This window comes from Carettochelys insculpta, chromosome 1 (assembly GCF_033958435.1).
Source record: "Carettochelys insculpta isolate YL-2023 chromosome 1, ASM3395843v1, whole genome shotgun sequence".
NCBI lineage: Eukaryota > Metazoa > Chordata > Testudines > Carettochelyidae > Carettochelys > Carettochelys insculpta.
In genome coordinates this window covers 209342209-209359749 of record NC_134137.1, presented here as the reverse complement: position 1 = coordinate 209359749, position 17541 = coordinate 209342209, and the positions used below count along the sequence as shown (strand labels likewise).

At 53.0% G+C, this 17541-nt stretch overlaps 3 non-coding genes across 3 annotated transcripts; all 3 read left to right on the top strand.

Annotated features, from left to right (window-relative positions):
* Window positions 1-1864: 1864 nt before the first annotated feature.
* Window positions 1865-1946, top strand: TRNAS-GCU (transfer RNA serine (anticodon GCU)). The gene has a single exon. It is a non-coding gene; the product is annotated as a tRNA-Ser (tRNA).
* Window positions 1947-5117: 3171 nt separating this feature from the next.
* Window positions 5118-5189, top strand: TRNAC-GCA (transfer RNA cysteine (anticodon GCA)). The gene has a single exon. It is a non-coding gene; the product is annotated as a tRNA-Cys (tRNA).
* Window positions 5190-10113: 4924 nt separating this feature from the next.
* On the top strand, window positions 10114-10195 carry TRNAS-GCU (transfer RNA serine (anticodon GCU)). Its single transcript has one exon. It is a non-coding gene; the product is annotated as a tRNA-Ser (tRNA).
* Window positions 10196-17541: the final 7346 nt, after the last annotated feature.

Here is a 17541-nt window from a genome sequence, read left to right as displayed (position 1 = left end):
TCCCTGTGCACAGCCTCATGTGCTCCCCACTGGCACTTTCTCAGGAGCTCCCCACACAGCATTGAGTGCAGCCAGGGGCCATATTCTGCCTGGGCTCTTGTGCCAGTGGGGAAGTGCCCAGCTCCCAGGGCAGCAGGAGAAAACGGCACTTTCAACAGCCTTTCTCTGGGCACTGCTGAGCAGGGACCTGTTCGCCGATGGCCGGCTAATGAGTGGTCTGTGAGCCTTATCACATCCGAGTCTTTAAGTGCTAGGAAAGGCAGTCCCTTCACAGAGGGCAGCCAGTGTGGCTGACAGGTGCCCCAAATGTTGGTGCAGAGAGCTTATTCCGCCCAAGTCTTTAACTGCTAGGACAGACTGTCCCTTCGCAGTGCAGTGGGAAGCCACGATGGCTGACGGGTGCCCCAAGAGTCTGCTCCGTGGAGGCAGCACAACTCAGCGCTCAGCTTTTATTTCACCTGACCACTGACCAGGCTGATAGAGCCAAACGGCTAAGGTTCTTTTTGTTCAGCCGAGTTACAGTAGCTGGAAGGAGTCAGGCTGAAAGCTTAAATGGTTGCTATTTATTAGAAGTAGAAACAAGAATCTCAATGGTTGCAAGGTTATTGCTCTATCTTCTTAACTACTAATAGGATGATACATATGACATGCCAATTAGATGACAAGCGACAAATTACCCATTTGAGGAGCAGACGCCTCAGCTTAAAGAGCTCTTAGCATTAAATGTGCACAAAAGTACATTGCAGGTATAATTCTCACCCCTGCGTCCTTCGACTCCTGGCGTAGCCAACGTAGTTCACTGAATCCCTTGGGAAGAACTGGACGAGGAGGGAGTCCCCCGGGTCCTCGGGAAGCAATAACCTTACCCAACCGGCAGGTACAGGAAATTGGAGCTCAGTTAGAGTGGTCAGCCGGACCCTTCTTTATACCCCTTGGGTCACGCCCATTCTTCCTGATCTAAAGGTACCACTTGTGCTGGTTTGTCTTTGTGACACCAGTTCTTGCAAAGCAGTTGCGATTTACTTTACACTTGTAAGATAGAGATTACCAAGTCCTTAAAACAGGACATTCTTTTGGTATGGGCGGCAGATTCCTCTTCTGGGATGAAGCGTGGGCATCTCACTTATCAGTAGCAGCCAAGGGCAATTTGGGGCCCTGTGGTCAACACGTAGCCTGTTAGCCCCCCTGTCTGTAGTCTTCAGTCCAGGGCCATGCGGACACTGCACATCTGTGTTTTGAAGCATCAAAAGACTGGGCTTGAGATAAGCGCATCTGTGCTTTCAAACGTTCTAAGACTGTGCTGTTCCCTTGTGCTTTGTGCTCAGAGGCACCTAAAAGGGGCAAGATGGAGGAGAGCCGGGGGATTGTGTGTGGCTCCAGGACCCCAGGGGCTCCAGGGCGGGACAGCCACATGGACACCTGCCTCAGGCCCTGTGGCTGGTGCTGCAGACTGATCTATAGCTCTCAGTGTGAGAGAGAGGGGAGTGTGACATTCAACCCCACAGGCAAGTGTCTGCCCCTTTCCCAGCTGTGCACAGCCCAGCCCAGCCCAGCAGCTGGGAGAGACCAGAGCCCCTGAGCCAGTGTTTGGGACAGGCCCTTCCCTCAGAGGCAGCTGCCCATGTCAGTGGCTGCAGCTGAGCCAGGGCTGCCACCACCTCGTCCCCATGCCTGGCTGGGGCACTGCACCCCGGCTGCGTTTGGGGCCCTGCTCACCCCAGGAAGCCACACTGCAGGGGACAGGAGTGAATGTCGCACTGTTGGGCCAAGCCTGCCATCCTGTGTCCCTGGCCAACCAGGGAGTTGCAGAAAGGTTCCTGGCACGGTTGACTTTGGGAAGTATGAAAAGCTCCCAGCCGAAGGGGATGAGGTGGCCGAGTGGTGAAGGCGATGGACTGCTAATCCATTGTGCTCTGCATGCATGGGTTCGAATCCCATCCTCATCGCAGCTTTCTTTGTTGATTTCCAGCCCTATTGTGGGTTGCAACTTCCGCCACACCTGAGTCTGCTGCCTCCCAGCTCCTGTGTTGGGCAGCCTCCAAGCACAGGGCACCTCTGGGAGGCTCAGCTGAGCTCTGGCTGCCAGAGGTGGGGGTGGGATGATTTCATTTGCCCTGAAAGTGCCAAGCCTGACTCCAGTGTCAGCTCCTCTGCCCGCTGCAGTGCTGCTGCGGGGGATTAAGCAGGGCCCCAAACACAGCCGGGGCTGTAGTTCCCTGGCAAGGAAGGGGCAGCCCTGACTCAGCTGAGGTCAGGCACAGGTGCAGCTGCCTCTGAGGGAAGGGCTGGATCCTCAAGGCTTGATGCAGAGCTCTGGTCTCTCCCAGCTCCTTGGCTGGGCAGTGCACATCTGGGAGAAGTGCAGATACGTGCCAAGGGGGAAGGAATGTTTCTCTGCCCCTGACAGAAATGGATCCAGCCACAGGGCCTGGGGCAGGTCTCCATTCAACTGTGCCACCCTGGGCAAGTCCTGAGTTCTTCTGTGCTTCTCAGCAGCTGGGGAAAAGCCTCTTTGGGACACATCTCCTGCTCCACAGCTGAAAGACGTACACAGGAGCTGCTGGGTTCAGCTCCCAGGGATGCCGGGCTGCTACCTTCTGCAGCCCCTGGTGTTGGCCCTGACAGGACATGGGGCTGGAGGGACCTTTGTTCTGACCCACAATGGATGTTCTGAAGGTTCACATGCTGGTGACAGGCCAGTGCTCCAGGCCCCCTGGCACACTCCTCGCCTTGTGGGAAAGGAGCAGCTCTGGGCTTCCAGGTCAAACCGCACATGGCGGCTGCCACACTGTGGGGTGGCTCTTGCAGTGCTGCTGAGGGCGGCTTTGTGTGCTGTGTCTGAGACTGGAACCCCCAAGCCCCTTTGCGGTAACAACTGCAGCAGGACAGGTCAGTGTCCCGGCCCCAAAGCAGCCAGACCCACTGAAATGCCGGACAGTCCAGGGAAACACTTTCCTGCCCCTGGGCTGTTTTCACCAGCTCAACTCCCTTCCAGCGTTGACCTGAGTGACACACTGACATGGCCACTTCCCAGCCCCAGTCCTGGGCACTCGGCCACTAGCACTAGTCAACGTTCTGCCCCTGGAGCTCATGACCCTCGGAATAAGCAAATGTCCTGACCCTCGCAGCTCATTCCAGAGATCACAGACTCTCTGCAACCGCCCATGGCTCCTTTCCACCGAGGCTGGTGAGGAGAACGGGTTATTGTGAGTCTCCTGAGGCTCCCCTGATGGGTTCAAGTCCTGCGCTACCTTTTAGCTCACCTTTGCTTGTTGTCCTGGCTGCAATGGACAAATAGGCTCTACGGTGCCCAGGGGGCTGTGCAGGGGTCGGCCTGGGGGGTGGGGTTTCTGGGTATCACTGTTGGCATCACCAAAAGAATTCCCAATGCTTCTGTCCAGGGGTGCTGGTGACTAGCAGTAACCTGCTGTTGCTCTTCTTGGCATCCTCTGCGTTTCTATGCCTGTCACCTGCCTGCTCACACAGATTTGCTGAGCTACTTGGGCACGTGAGATACATTCAACAGGACTTCTTGTGTCAAGTGCACAAGTCTGCCACTTGCGAGCATTTTGGTGGATGCTCCATTTTCTGAGAGCAGCCGCAACGGAGATGTAGTTGTCTCTGGCAATAAGAGTTGAAACTGGGGCTCGTGGGGTAGATTTTTTGTGCTTCCTTTCATGCTTACTAAACTGCGCTGTGCATGGGCTGTGCCTTTCGGGGAAGGAGTCGCTCACGGGACATCTCGCCCCTTCAGTCTCAGGGTGAATTGCTGAGCCATGGCTGTGGGGCTGGCATCAGCCTGGCTCACACGCCTCTTGCTTCGGTAGCTCTGAGGCAATGTGTGAGACTCAGCAGGTATGCCTCTGTGTGCTTTTCTCTGCTGCATTGGTCCCTTCTGCAGCTCCCTCTGTGGGAGGGCTCTGCCTGGCCCTCTGCCCAGCTCTGCCCCCTGCCTGGTGACTATTTACTGCTCAGAGCCTCAGGCTTGTTCCTGGGCCTGAGTCAGTCCCCGCTGCTGCTGGCTGAATGTGACATGGCCTTGGTGTGTCAGCCTACACCAGGGGCCTTTCTGTGTCAGACTCCTGAGCCCCCTGGCTGTGGGTCTGGTTCTCCTGCCCAGTGCAGCCCATGGCAAGCAGAGCCCTGTGCACGTGCATCGTACTGCACCTTTGTGTGATGGATGGGAACAGAAACCTGAGCCTCGGAGGCTGGGAACTGAGGCAGCTGAGGGACGGCTTTGCTCGCTTTTCGTACATTTCCAAAGGAAAGGGTGAAGTCTTGAAATCCACGCCAAGCATCCAGTGCAACCCCCCAACATACTGGAGCCAGAGATGAAAATGGATTTCCATTGAGAAAACCACCCAAACAGGGGCACCTGGGATAGCTTCATCTGCAGGCAAGTGTTCCACCACTGAGCCAGGCTCTCTATGACTGGGAAAGAGTGAGAGGTTTTTCACTATGTAGAGGTCAATCCGCCTTTCCTAGCAGCAACATGCCTCTGACCATATGATTGGGAAAGGGATTGTTGGAAATTGTGCTGCCAGACCAGTTTAAAAGGTGTGTGACATTGTGAAAGTATTGAACCCCAAACTCTAAATGGATTCAATGTTCCTGGTACGGGCATGTTCAATGTATCCCAGCACCTTCTTCCTGAAAAGCATGCGCTCATATTGTCACTAGGGCTGACATGTTAGTACTGTAGAAGCTCTGTTGTCCAGCACCTCAGGGAACCAAGGCTGCCGCGTCACCGCATGTGCTAGGTAGAGAAGTTACTGAGACTGACTGCAAACCCAACTCTATCTGAGTGATTGGTTGGGTGTCCTGCAGTCGGTTGTTTCCTCATCCTTTGTAACCACTGATGTTGCTCCAAGGGGCTGGGAGAGAACTGTCCCACGTATGGCGGTAATCTGCCTCCCTGAGGGGCTGTAAGTCTGAGTGGGAGAAGCCAGGTCAGCGGGGGACAAGCAGTAACATGCACAGGGAGAAATAAAGTTTCATCAAACCCCGTCTGTGCGTTTGTGAAACCACTCTGGGTTCAGAAAGGAAGAGGAGCTGGGAAAACAGTGTTTGTTCTGCAGCAGCCACAAGATCAGTGACTGAAAGGGGGGCTTGGGCAAGGGGGTGTAGCTCAGTGGTAGAGCATTTGACTGCAGATCAAGAGGCCCTTGGTTCAAATCCAAGCACTCCCTCTGAAAGACAGTTCCTGACCTCTGTGTTTCCAACGACCTCTGCGTTTCTCTTCTGTGGGGATTCTTTAAATGGAGCTGAACCCTCAACGTTTGCAAGTGCCAATGCACATAAACCTAGCAAACCTGTCCCTTAGCTGGCAGTAGATGAGCAATGTTGGGCCTCATACCTCTAAAGTGGTGCTTGTCCCTAGTCAATGAAATGTATCATCTGTGAAGCTTTTAGTGTACGTAGAGAGGATGTCGATGACTCTGTGAATTCACAGCCAGGGCTATTGTGTCCTCCCTCGCCCACATAGTCCTCTACAATCGCCGCCAGCCTTTCCAGTCTCGAGTTCTCTCCAGGCTGGTCACTTTCAAAGAAAAATGAACCTGCCTTGTCACTCTGGAGTTGCAGCAAATTTGAGTCCATCAGCTAAGGATTGAACAGAGACTGGGAGTGGTTGGTCCCTTACAAAAGCAGTTTCTCTGCTGACGATGGGCCACATCCCCCCGACTGAACTGACTTGTTTTCTCCTCTCTTGATGTTCCCTACTCCACACTAAGTGCTGATAATGGGCCATTTCCAACCTGTTATACCTGTTCGTCTATAAGGTGCCTCCGGACTTGTTGTTGTTTTTGAAGATACAGACTAACACGGCCACCTCACTGATACCTGTGTTCCAGAATAGTTCTTCTGGAATAGCTGGTTTTTAAAGAACATTGCTGTGTAGACTACCCGCCGGGAATTGTTGATGTGTCTTTCTATTGGCCAGGGGGCAAAGAGAGGTGCAGAGCGAATTGTGTTATGGAGAGGGTGTGCGACACGTCATCTCCATCTTCGTGAAGAGAAGAAAAGTCACTTGTGGGTTGGGGTCCAGGTCAAAGAGTTGGGGAGCGGGGATGTGGGGGCCAGCTCTAAGGCAGGTCTGGGCAGCTCAGGGATGAGGGAAAGGACTGCCTGTGCGTGTGGTGGAAATGAACATTGCAGCTAGTGGTGTGGCCTATGGGGTGGGCCATGGATGAGGGGCTTGGGATGCAGGCCACCATTGGGTTCCAGCAGGGAGAGAAGACTCCCATCAGCTCAGGTCCTGCCAGCAGGAGAGGAGAGAGGAAGGGAAGCGAGGCACCTCTGCCTGTCATGGCAGCTCTGGGACTGGGGCTGTAAGCTAGCCGTCTGTCCCCCACTCATGGCAGGCTCAGACGACTGGGTCGAGGCAGCTGTCTGACCACAGCACTAAGCACTTGTGCAGCTCTGAATAAGCTGCTGCATGGCCACACAGCTTCAAGGAAACTCAGGTGAGGCTCCCCTGTGCAAATCTTTGATTGTTGCTGAGGTTTGGGTTCTACCTCAAGGCTTTCATTCCTGCTGTAGGTTCATCACCTGTGTGGAGTCTCCAGTGTCTAACAAGGTGTCGCCTCAGTCTGAAGCTTTTCCCACAGTCAGAACAATTGACAGATTTCTCTCCTGCATGGGCTCTCTGATGATGAATGAGATTTGAGCTCTTACTGACGCTTTTTCACAGACACCGCAGTCAACGCCTGTTCTGGTCTGGCTATGGTCTGAAGAAGAGGGTCTGTCCCACAAAAGCTCACCTAATAAACTACTTTTCTTGTCTTTAAAGTGCTACTTGACTGCTTTTTGTTTTAGTAGTGTATAGACTAGCACGGCTTCCTCTCTGTTACTATTCAAAGGTCTTTGTTCCTGTTTGGGTTCTCTCATGTTCAGTCAGGGCTGTGTTCTGGCAGAAGCCTTTCCCACAGTCGGAGCAACTAAAAGACTTCATGCTTGTGCAGATTCTCCCATTTCTAATAAGCTTTGAGCTGTGTCTGAAGATTTTGCTCAAAGTAAGGGTGGTTGTAGTTTTTCTTCTGTGTGAATTCTCTGATGTCTCACAAGGCATGTGCTGCCAAGGAAGCTTTTCCCAGGCAGAGAAGCTGAAGGGTTTCTCCCCTGTATGTGTTCTCCTGTGTGGAACTAGGTCTCTGCTCTGTTTGATGCTTTTGCCACAGTCAGGGCGTTTAAAGGGCTTCTCTCTTGTGTGGGTTCTCCTCTGCATAACAAGCTGTGACCCCAGTCTGAAGCTTTTCCCGCGGTCAGAACAGCTGAAGGGTTTCTCTGCTGTGTGGATTCTCTGCTGCGTCATTAGGTGTGTGCTCCGACTGAAGCTTTTCCCACAGACAAAGCAGCTGAAGGGTTTCTCTCCTCTGTGGGTTCTCTGATGGCTAATAAGACTTGATTGACAATTGAAGGTTTTTGTGCAGTCAGCACATTTAAAAGGTTTCTTTCCTGCGTTGATTCTTCCATGGCTAATGAAGTTTGAGGTCTGACAGAAGATTTTCCTGCAGTCAGAGTAATTAAAAGGCTTCTCTCCTGTGTAGATGCTCTGGGGTGCAGTAACGGCGGATCTCTACTGAAGACTTTGAGAAAGTCACTGCAAGTTCAGGGGGATTGTTGAAGGGGGATTTTCTGTTATGTGGTTTCTTTGTCTCTTTTCACCCCTCTGCCCCGTGACTGGATGGACCCTCCTTCTCTCCTGAATGGTTTCCCTCCTGCCTTTCTGGGCTGTGCTGACTCTCACAGGTCTCTTCCTGCTCAGGGCTCTGAGAATCCTGCCTTTCAGATCTTCCTAGTAACATCTCAGCTCGAGCCAATTGCTCCAGTCCTTCCTGCTGAAGAGTCTGCTCCTTGTTGTCATTCATCGACCCCTCACCTGCGGGGTGGGAGGTCAGAGCAGGGCACCAGCAGGGGCTGCCTGGCCTGACAGTGTGTGGCTCTGACAGGCAGAGACGAGTCCAGGGGACAATCACCAACCCCTGGGCTCCAGGCAGTGAGGGAGTTGGGAGGGACACCCCACACTTCAGACTAGTTGTTCCCACCCACGGGTGTGCACAGACCCCACTGCCAGGGGAGGGCGGATTGCTGGATGTTCAGGCTACTGCAGCCCCAAAAGCCGCACCTGCCGCTCTGGTCCAGTCCCTGGGAGCGGTAGGAGCGAGTGTGGGAAAGCTTTCGGCTGCCAGCCCTGTGTGTGTGCCTGTGCCCCCAGCACTTTCTGCCACCCTTGGGCTTTGTCCCCTCACTCCCTGTGCACAGCCTCATGTGCTCCCCACTGGCACTTTCTCAGGAGCTCCCCACACAGCATTGAGTGCAGCCAGGGGCCATATTCTGCCTGGGCTCTTGTGCCAGTGGGGAAGTGCCCAGCTCCCAGGGCAGCAGGAGAAAACGGCACTTTCAACAGCCTTTCTCTGGGCACTGCTGAGCAGGGACCTGTTCGCCGATGGCCGGCTAATGAGTGGTCTGTGAGCCTTATCACATCCGAGTCTTTAAGTGCTAGGAAAGGCAGTCCCTTCACAGAGGGCAGCCAGTGTGGCTGACAGGTGCCCCAAATGTTGGTGCAGAGAGCTTATTCCGCCCAAGTCTTTAACTGCTAGGACAGACTGTCCCTTCGCAGTGCAGTGGGAAGCCACGATGGCTGACGGGTGCCCCAAGAGTCTGCTCCGTGGAGGCAGCACAACTCAGCGCTCAGCTTTTATTTCACCTGACCACTGACCAGGCTGATAGAGCCAAACGGCTAAGGTTCTTTTTGTTCAGCCGAGTTACAGTAGCTGGAAGGAGTCAGGCTGAAAGCTTAAATGGTTGCTATTTATTAGAAGTAGAAACAAGAATCTCAATGGTTTCAAGGTTATTGCTCTATCTTCTTAACTACTAATAGGATGATACATATGACATGCCAATTAGATGACAAGCGACAAATTACCCATTTGAGGAGCAGACGCCTCAGCTTAAAGAGCTCTTAGCATTAAATGTGCACAAAAGTACATTGCAGGTATAATTCTCACCCCTGCGTCCTTCGACTCCTGGCGTAGCCAACGTAGTTCACTGAATCCCTTGGGAAGAACTGGACGAGGAGGGAGTCCCCCGGGTCCTCGGGAAGCAATAACCTTACCCAACCGGCAGGTACAGGAAATTGGAGCTCAGTTAGAGTGGTCAGCCGGACCCTTCTTTATACCCCTTGGGTCACGCCCATTCTTCCTGATCTAAAGGTACCACTTGTGCTGGTTTGTCTTTGTGACACCAGTTCTTGCAAAGCAGTTGCGATTTACTTTACACTTGTAAGATAGAGATTACCAAGTCCTTAAAACAGGACATTCTTTTGGTATGGGCGGCAGATTCCTCTTCTGGGATGAAGCGTGGGCATCTCACTTATCAGTAGCAGCCAAGGGCAATTTGGGGCCCTGTGGTCAACACGTAGCCTGTTAGCCCCCCTGTCTGTAGTCTTCAGTCCAGGGCCATGCGGACACTGCACATCTGTGTTTTGAAGCATCAAAAGACTGGGCTTGAGATAAGCGCATCTGTGCTTTCAAACGTTCTAAGACTGTGCTGTTCCCTTGTGCTTTGTGCTCAGAGGCACCTAAAAGGGGCAAGATGGAGGAGAGCCGGGGGATTGTGTGTGGCTCCAGGACCCCAGGGGCTCCAGGGCGGGACAGCCACATGGACACCTGCCTCAGGCCCTGTGGCTGGTGCTGCAGACTGATCTATAGCTCTCAGTGTGAGAGAGAGGGGAGTGTGACATTCAACCCCACAGGCAAGTGTCTGCCCCTTTCCCAGCTGTGCACAGCCCAGCCCAGCCCAGCAGCTGGGAGAGACCAGAGCCCCTGAGCCAGTGTTTGGGACAGGCCCTTCCCTCAGAGGCAGCTGCCCATGTCAGTGGCTGCAGCTGAGCCAGGGCTGCCACCACCTCGTCCCCATGCCTGGCTGGGGCACTGCACCCCGGCTGCGTTTGGGGCCCTGCTCACCCCAGGAAGCCACACTGCAGGGGACAGGAGTGAATGTCGCACTGTTGGGCCAAGCCTGCCATCCTGTGTCCCTGGCCAACCAGGGAGTTGCAGAAAGGTTCCTGGCACGGTTGACTTTGGGAAGTATGAAAAGCTCCCAGCCGAAGGGGATGAGGTGGCCGAGTGGTGAAGGCGATGGACTGCTAATCCATTGTGCTCTGCATGCATGGGTTCGAATCCCATCCTCATCGCAGCTTTCTTTGTTGATTTCCAGCCCTATTGTGGGTTGCAACTTCCGCCACACCTGAGTCTGCTGCCTCCCAGCTCCTGTGTTGGGCAGCCTCCAAGCACAGGGCACCTCTGGGAGGCTCAGCTGAGCTCTGGCTGCCAGAGGTGGGGGTGGGATGATTTCATTTGCCCTGAAAGTGCCAAGCCTGACTCCAGTGTCAGCTCCTCTGCCCGCTGCAGTGCTGCTGCGGGGGATTAAGCAGGGCCCCAAACACAGCCGGGGCTGTAGTTCCCTGGCAAGGAAGGGGCAGCCCTGACTCAGCTGAGGTCAGGCACAGGTGCAGCTGCCTCTGAGGGAAGGGCTGGATCCTCAAGGCTTGATGCAGAGCTCTGGTCTCTCCCAGCTCCTTGGCTGGGCAGTGCACATCTGGGAGAAGTGCAGATACGTGCCAAGGGGGAAGGAATGTTTCTCTGCCCCTGACAGAAATGGATCCAGCCACAGGGCCTGGGGCAGGTCTCCATTCAACTGTGCCACCCTGGGCAAGTCCTGAGTTCTTCTGTGCTTCTCAGCAGCTGGGGAAAAGCCTCTTTGGGACACATCTCCTGCTCCACAGCTGAAAGACGTACACAGGAGCTGCTGGGTTCAGCTCCCAGGGATGCCGGGCTGCTACCTTCTGCAGCCCCTGGTGTTGGCCCTGACAGGACATGGGGCTGGAGGGACCTTTGTTCTGACCCACAATGGATGTTCTGAAGGTTCACATGCTGGTGACAGGCCAGTGCTCCAGGCCCCCTGGCACACTCCTCGCCTTGTGGGAAAGGAGCAGCTCTGGGCTTCCAGGTCAAACCGCACATGGCGGCTGCCACACTGTGGGGTGGCTCTTGCAGTGCTGCTGAGGGCGGCTTTGTGTGCTGTGTCTGAGACTGGAACCCCCAAGCCCCTTTGCGGTAACAACTGCAGCAGGACAGGTCAGTGTCCCGGCCCCAAAGCAGCCAGACCCACTGAAATGCCGGACAGTCCAGGGAAACACTTTCCTGCCCCTGGGCTGTTTTCACCAGCTCAACTCCCTTCCAGCGTTGACCTGAGTGACACACTGACATGGCCACTTCCCAGCCCCAGTCCTGGGCACTCGGCCACTAGCACTAGTCAACGTTCTGCCCCTGGAGCTCATGACCCTCGGAATAAGCAAATGTCCTGACCCTCGCAGCTCATTCCAGAGATCACAGACTCTCTGCAACCGCCCATGGCTCCTTTCCACCGAGGCTGGTGAGGAGAACGGGTTATTGTGAGTCTCCTGAGGCTCCCCTGATGGGTTCAAGTCCTGCGCTACCTTTTAGCTCACCTTTGCTTGTTGTCCTGGCTGCAATGGACAAATAGGCTCTACGGTGCCCAGGGGGCTGTGCAGGGGTCGGCCTGGGGGGTGGGGTTTCTGGGTATCACTGTTGGCATCACCAAAAGAATTCCCAATGCTTCTGTCCAGGGGTGCTGGTGACTAGCAGTAACCTGCTGTTGCTCTTCTTGGCATCCTCTGCGTTTCTATGCCTGTCACCTGCCTGCTCACACAGATTTGCTGAGCTACTTGGGCACGTGAGATACATTCAACAGGACTTCTTGTGTCAAGTGCACAAGTCTGCCACTTGCGAGCATTTTGGTGGATGCTCCATTTTCTGAGAGCAGCCGCAACGGAGATGTAGTTGTCTCTGGCAATAAGAGTTGAAACTGGGGCTCGTGGGGTAGATTTTTTGTGCTTCCTTTCATGCTTACTAAACTGCGCTGTGCATGGGCTGTGCCTTTCGGGGAAGGAGTCGCTCACGGGACATCTCGCCCCTTCAGTCTCAGGGTGAATTGCTGAGCCATGGCTGTGGGGCTGGCATCAGCCTGGCTCACACGCCTCTTGCTTCGGTAGCTCTGAGGCAATGTGTGAGACTCAGCAGGTATGCCTCTGTGTGCTTTTCTCTGCTGCATTGGTCCCTTCTGCAGCTCCCTCTGTGGGAGGGCTCTGCCTGGCCCTCTGCCCAGCTCTGCCCCCTGCCTGGTGACTATTTACTGCTCAGAGCCTCAGGCTTGTTCCTGGGCCTGAGTCAGTCCCCGCTGCTGCTGGCTGAATGTGACATGGCCTTGGTGTGTCAGCCTACACCAGGGGCCTTTCTGTGTCAGACTCCTGAGCCCCCTGGCTGTGGGTCTGGTTCTCCTGCCCAGTGCAGCCCATGGCAAGCAGAGCCCTGTGCACGTGCATCGTACTGCACCTTTGTGTGATGGATGGGAACAGAAACCTGAGCCTCGGAGGCTGGGAACTGAGGCAGCTGAGGGACGGCTTTGCTCGCTTTTCGTACATTTCCAAAGGAAAGGGTGAAGTCTTGAAATCCACGCCAAGCATCCAGTGCAACCCCCCAACATACTGGAGCCAGAGATGAAAATGGATTTCCATTGAGAAAACCACCCAAACAGGGGCACCTGGGATAGCTTCATCTGCAGGCAAGTGTTCCACCACTGAGCCAGGCTCTCTATGACTGGGAAAGAGTGAGAGGTTTTTCACTATGTAGAGGTCAATCCGCCTTTCCTAGCAGCAACATGCCTCTGACCATATGATTGGGAAAGGGATTGTTGGAAATTGTGCTGCCAGACCAGTTTAAAAGGTGTGTGACATTGTGAAAGTATTGAACGCCAAACTCTAAATGGATTCAATGTTCCTGGTACGGGCATGTTCAATGTATCCCAGCACCTTCTTCCTGTAAATCGTGCGTTCATATTGTCACTAGGGCTGACATGTTTGTACTGTAGAAGCTATGTTGTCCAGCACCTCAGGGAACCTCCCCATCCATAGCAGCCAGGCCACTTAGTCAAGAGTCCCCAGTGGCTCACCTGGATCTTGAAACTATCACCATGATATTATTAACAGCACTGTCAAAACCGCTCAGCCAGCCAGCTGATTGGAACTGGTTTTACAAGTGTCATCTTCGGAAAGGAGTCAGGGGAGCTGCAGGGACATATGGACTCAGCAATGAGGTGGCTGGGGTAGAACACCTTTCGGCCCAAAGGGGAGTTAGCTCAAATGGTCGAGCGCTTGGCTTTCATGCAAGAGGTAGTGGGATCATTACCCACATTCTCCATTGCAAGTTTTTCTTCCAAGGCAATGGGAGACCTATCCCCTCTTCCTTCTGCTTGCAAGCTCTCCATGGAGATGGGCCATTTGGAGGTGTCTGTGCTGAGCTGTGTGCAATGGCACAAAAGAGCACTTTGAACATCTTCTCTCCCACCTGCTGTGAGGATTCTGAGCAGTGGGGGAGGGGTAGAAAGCTAATTCCAGAGGCCCCAGGAACCCTGCAGCTGCCTCTTTCCCCTTTCTGAAAGGGCCCTTGTGAGCTGTCACTGTGCAGGCTGGCTCGCTCTGTTGGTTTGAGCAGGGTTCTCCTAACACCAAGAGTGGGGTCCCAGTAAAAGGGAGGGCCAGAGCTCACAAGGTCTATTCTGTCCAGGTGGAAATGACCCATGAGCAGTAGTTTGGATCAAAAGAGTAAAAATGAAGTCAGATCACACAGGGGGATGTGGCCCATTGTAAGAGTCTAATGTGGAGCTGCTCACACTCAGGGCAGAGAAGCTGCTTTTGGAAGGAGCCAGCCACTCCCAGTCTCTGTTTAATCCTTGGTTGATGGAGTTAAATTTGCAAATAAATTGCAGCTCAGAGATTTCTCTCTCGATTTGATTTTTAAAATGTCTTTGTTGTAGGACTGCTACTTTCAAATCTGTTCCTGAGTGTCCAGGGAGACGGAAGTGCTCTCCCACAGGTTTGTTTACATGAGCCTTTCTGATGTCTGATTTCTGTCCATTTAGTTTTTTACATAGAGACTGTCCAGTTTGGCGAATGTAAATTGCAGCTGAGGCATTGCTGGTGCACGATGGCATATATTATATTAGTAGACGTGCAGGTAAAGGAGCCCCTGATGGTATGGTTACTGTAAGGTCCTGTGATGATGACATTCATGGTGTAAATATGCTAGCAGAATGGGCAGCAAGGTTTGTTGCAGGGCTTGTTTCCCGGTTTAGAGTTACTGTGTTATGATCTACAGTTGCTGGTGAGGATTTGTTTCAGGTTGGCAGGCTGTGTGTAGGTAAGGACAGGCCTGCCTCTCAAGGGCTGTGAGAGTGACGAATAATTGTCCAGGATGGGTTGCAGATCACGGATGATGCATTGGAGAGGTCTAAAGTAGTGGCTGTATGTGAAATGGCCAGTGGTGTTCTCTTGTTTTCCTTGTGATACCTGTCTTGGAGCAGGTGGCTTCTGGGTACCTGTCTGGCTCTGTCAATGTTTCCTCACTTCCTTCAGTGGATATTGTAGTTTGAGGAAAGCTTAGTAAAGGTCTTGTAGATATTTGTCTCTGATGGCTCAGAGCAAATATGGGTGTATCTTCGTGCCTGGCTGTATGCAATGGATCATTTTGTCTGCTGTGGATGGAATCTGGAGGCATGTACACAAGCAAAGAGGTCTGTGTGTTTTCAGTATAGGGTGGTATTTATGTGACCATCACTTATTTGCACAGTAGTGTGCAGGAAGCAGATCTCTTTTGTGGACTGGTCCAGACTAAGGTTGATGGTGGGGGTGTAAACTTTTGAAATCCTGGTGGAACTCTTCAAGAGCCTCCTTCCCAATCAATGAAGCAGATGTCCTTCTTCTTCCAGCGAACTTTCTCTGCTGTTAATCTTAGTGTCTATATATGCTGTATGGTCCTTTTATCTTTCCCAAATCCCATTTGCTTGCCTGTTAGATGTTCTTTTATTTTTATCTTTATCTGTATCATCATCAGCAGCTTGCCAAGATGACTTGTTGAGGCAATCCTTCTGTACACTTCCTTTCTTGTGTATTGTCACTCGCATGGTTGTTGTCCATTTCTTAGTGAACTTTCCTTCCTTCCATGACATCTTACAAAGTCAGTGTATTTCCTGACACATACTTTCTCTGGTGTATTTGATCATCGCTCGCACGATGTTACCATTTCTAGAGCATTTGTTTTTCTATAGCTGTACCACTACTCTTTCTATTTTTTTCCTTGAAATATCAGATAAAGCTCTGCTATGTGCCCACACCTGACTCCCTCCCAGCCCCAACACTTGGGGCTGCCCAGATTTGATGGTGTTTGGATCTTATAAGGCACCGGAAGAAGCTCAACTTGTGCTGGGTGGAGTCACACAGACCAGGCAGAGCTATGAATGACTGAGCCCAGCAGCACCAGCTGAATCCCCGTCCAGGCACAAAAGATTCAAATGGCAGGTCCCAGGGTGTGATGGACAGCATTTAGAACTCTGAATCTTCCTCTCTCCCTTCAAGTCAATGTGGGACCTCCTGGTAGCGTAGAGGTTTGCTGTAAATCTCTTTGTTCAGGGTCTTGGTTTTCTTATCCTCAGGTGCACCTGAGTGAGGGCTTTTTCCTCATGCTGGATAAATAAGACTCACCAGAATCTCACCTTTTGGGGAACTTCCCAGTAATTGGCCTGCATCCCCCACTAGTTCAAAGCCCTCCCCTTTCATGAAGGCAAAGGGGCCTTGCTCCTGAGTTGCTCTAAGGGAGGCCACTACTGCAGCTGAAAACCTCCTATCTCCTCCTATTGAGTCAAACACTGTTTTACTTGGGGGACGGGGCCCCTCCGAAGCTCCACCATCTTCCCCCATCAGTGGCATGAGAAACCTTCTCTGGACTTTATTGGCTGGAAAACAATAAAGCTAGTTGTGGACTTCGTTGTCACTCCACCAGTTCCTGCTGGTCTGTCCTGTCCCCTGGTTCAGCAACCCACCCTCCTGGCCGCTCTCTTCTTCACCCAGTAGCTTAATGCTAAAAACTCAGAAAGCAGAGCCCTGGAAGGCTTCTAATCCCACCTCCTCCAAGGAAAGGAAGGGAGTGTAGGGGGTAGACTCAGTCTCACATCTTGAGGAAGGTTGCAACTCAAAGTCATTAAGAAGATTTTTAGTTACTGCTGATTATCCCACACCAGCAGGAGAATGAAGTCCCACCACCCTTAACATCTCTGAACTAATTGTGTCGTACAGCCAGACACTTAGACACTTGAATGTCACTGAAGAGGATTTCCAGAGTTCTACAACAACTCTGTAGAAGTGCTGGGGACCATGACTGGCGGGGCAGTGGTCTCCTGTGTTTATCACTTCCCTGATTCCGAGAGCATTGAGTCCAGCCGAACTGGGGAGGAAATGAAGAGCAAAGAAAACCACTGGAACTGCTGTGGAGGGCAGGTGCCACTTGGCAGGTGCTCCTGCAGCCTCTTCATGTGAGAGATGTGTGGTGCAGTGCGAGCTTCTGGGGGGCTGGCTTTGTGCTTTGGGAGTCTGGGTCCAGGCACGTCCCAGCCTCACCTTTTCCATACCCATGAGGAAGCCTGTCCCTTATGTAAAGGTGATGACTATTAAGCCTTCTTCTGCCACAGGGGCTGGAGATCCTGTCCCTGGTAGGGTGTATTTGGACAGCAAGAATTTTGGCCGTCCTGTCAACACGAGAAGGACAGGACAAGAACCTTGTGATCAACATCATCTCCTGGGATGGGGAAAGGCTGGCCAGGCTGTGTTCAGGGCCCTAGTCCTTCTCAGTCAGGTGAAGGCAGCAACCAAGTAAAGGGAGGGATGGAGTTGGCCAAAGCCCCTTCCCGACAGGCTGGTAAGCCTCACCACAGGCTGTGCACCTCATCTGTGCATGCTGGTGTCTCCTCCCATCAGGGCTCAAGATTGCTCCCTGCCAGCTAAGTAAATGGTGGCACGGCCTTCCTTACCCATATGCTGACTGCTCAACTGCATAGGGCACCTCAGCATTTCCCATTTCATTCCATTCATTGCAATGGGAGCTGGGCAACTGAGTCCCCAGTCCCAGCCCTGTGTTCCTTCCGTGCTGTGTGGGCCATGCTGCCAGGGAACAGAGAGGCCATGGGGATGCCAGACCTGATATACAGGCTTGGGGACTAGACAGTCCTGTGCCTCCAGCAAATCCTCCAGGGGCTGCAGGACATTGGGTAGCAGCAGTGTCCCTTGTGCAGGAGCACAGATTGGGGGCATATCAATCTCTGGTGCAGCCGTGTGGTGGTGCAGTGGGGTAAAGCAGGTTCACCTCCCACTAGCCCTTCCCCACTCCTAAAAGTGGCCAGTGTAACCAGCAGCAGCTCCTGGGGGTGAGGGACAAGTGTCTCCATGCACTCCCTGCCATTTGTAGGCACCACCCACCACTTCCTATTGGCTGTGGTTCCCCTTTCCCATTTCCTCATGACAGGACCAAGCACCATCTATAGTGGGGTAAGCAAACCTCAGGGGGCATGAAATTTCTTAAGTGGGCACAGCCCTGTCAGCTGCTGGGTCTCAGGCTCATCCACCTCATTAAA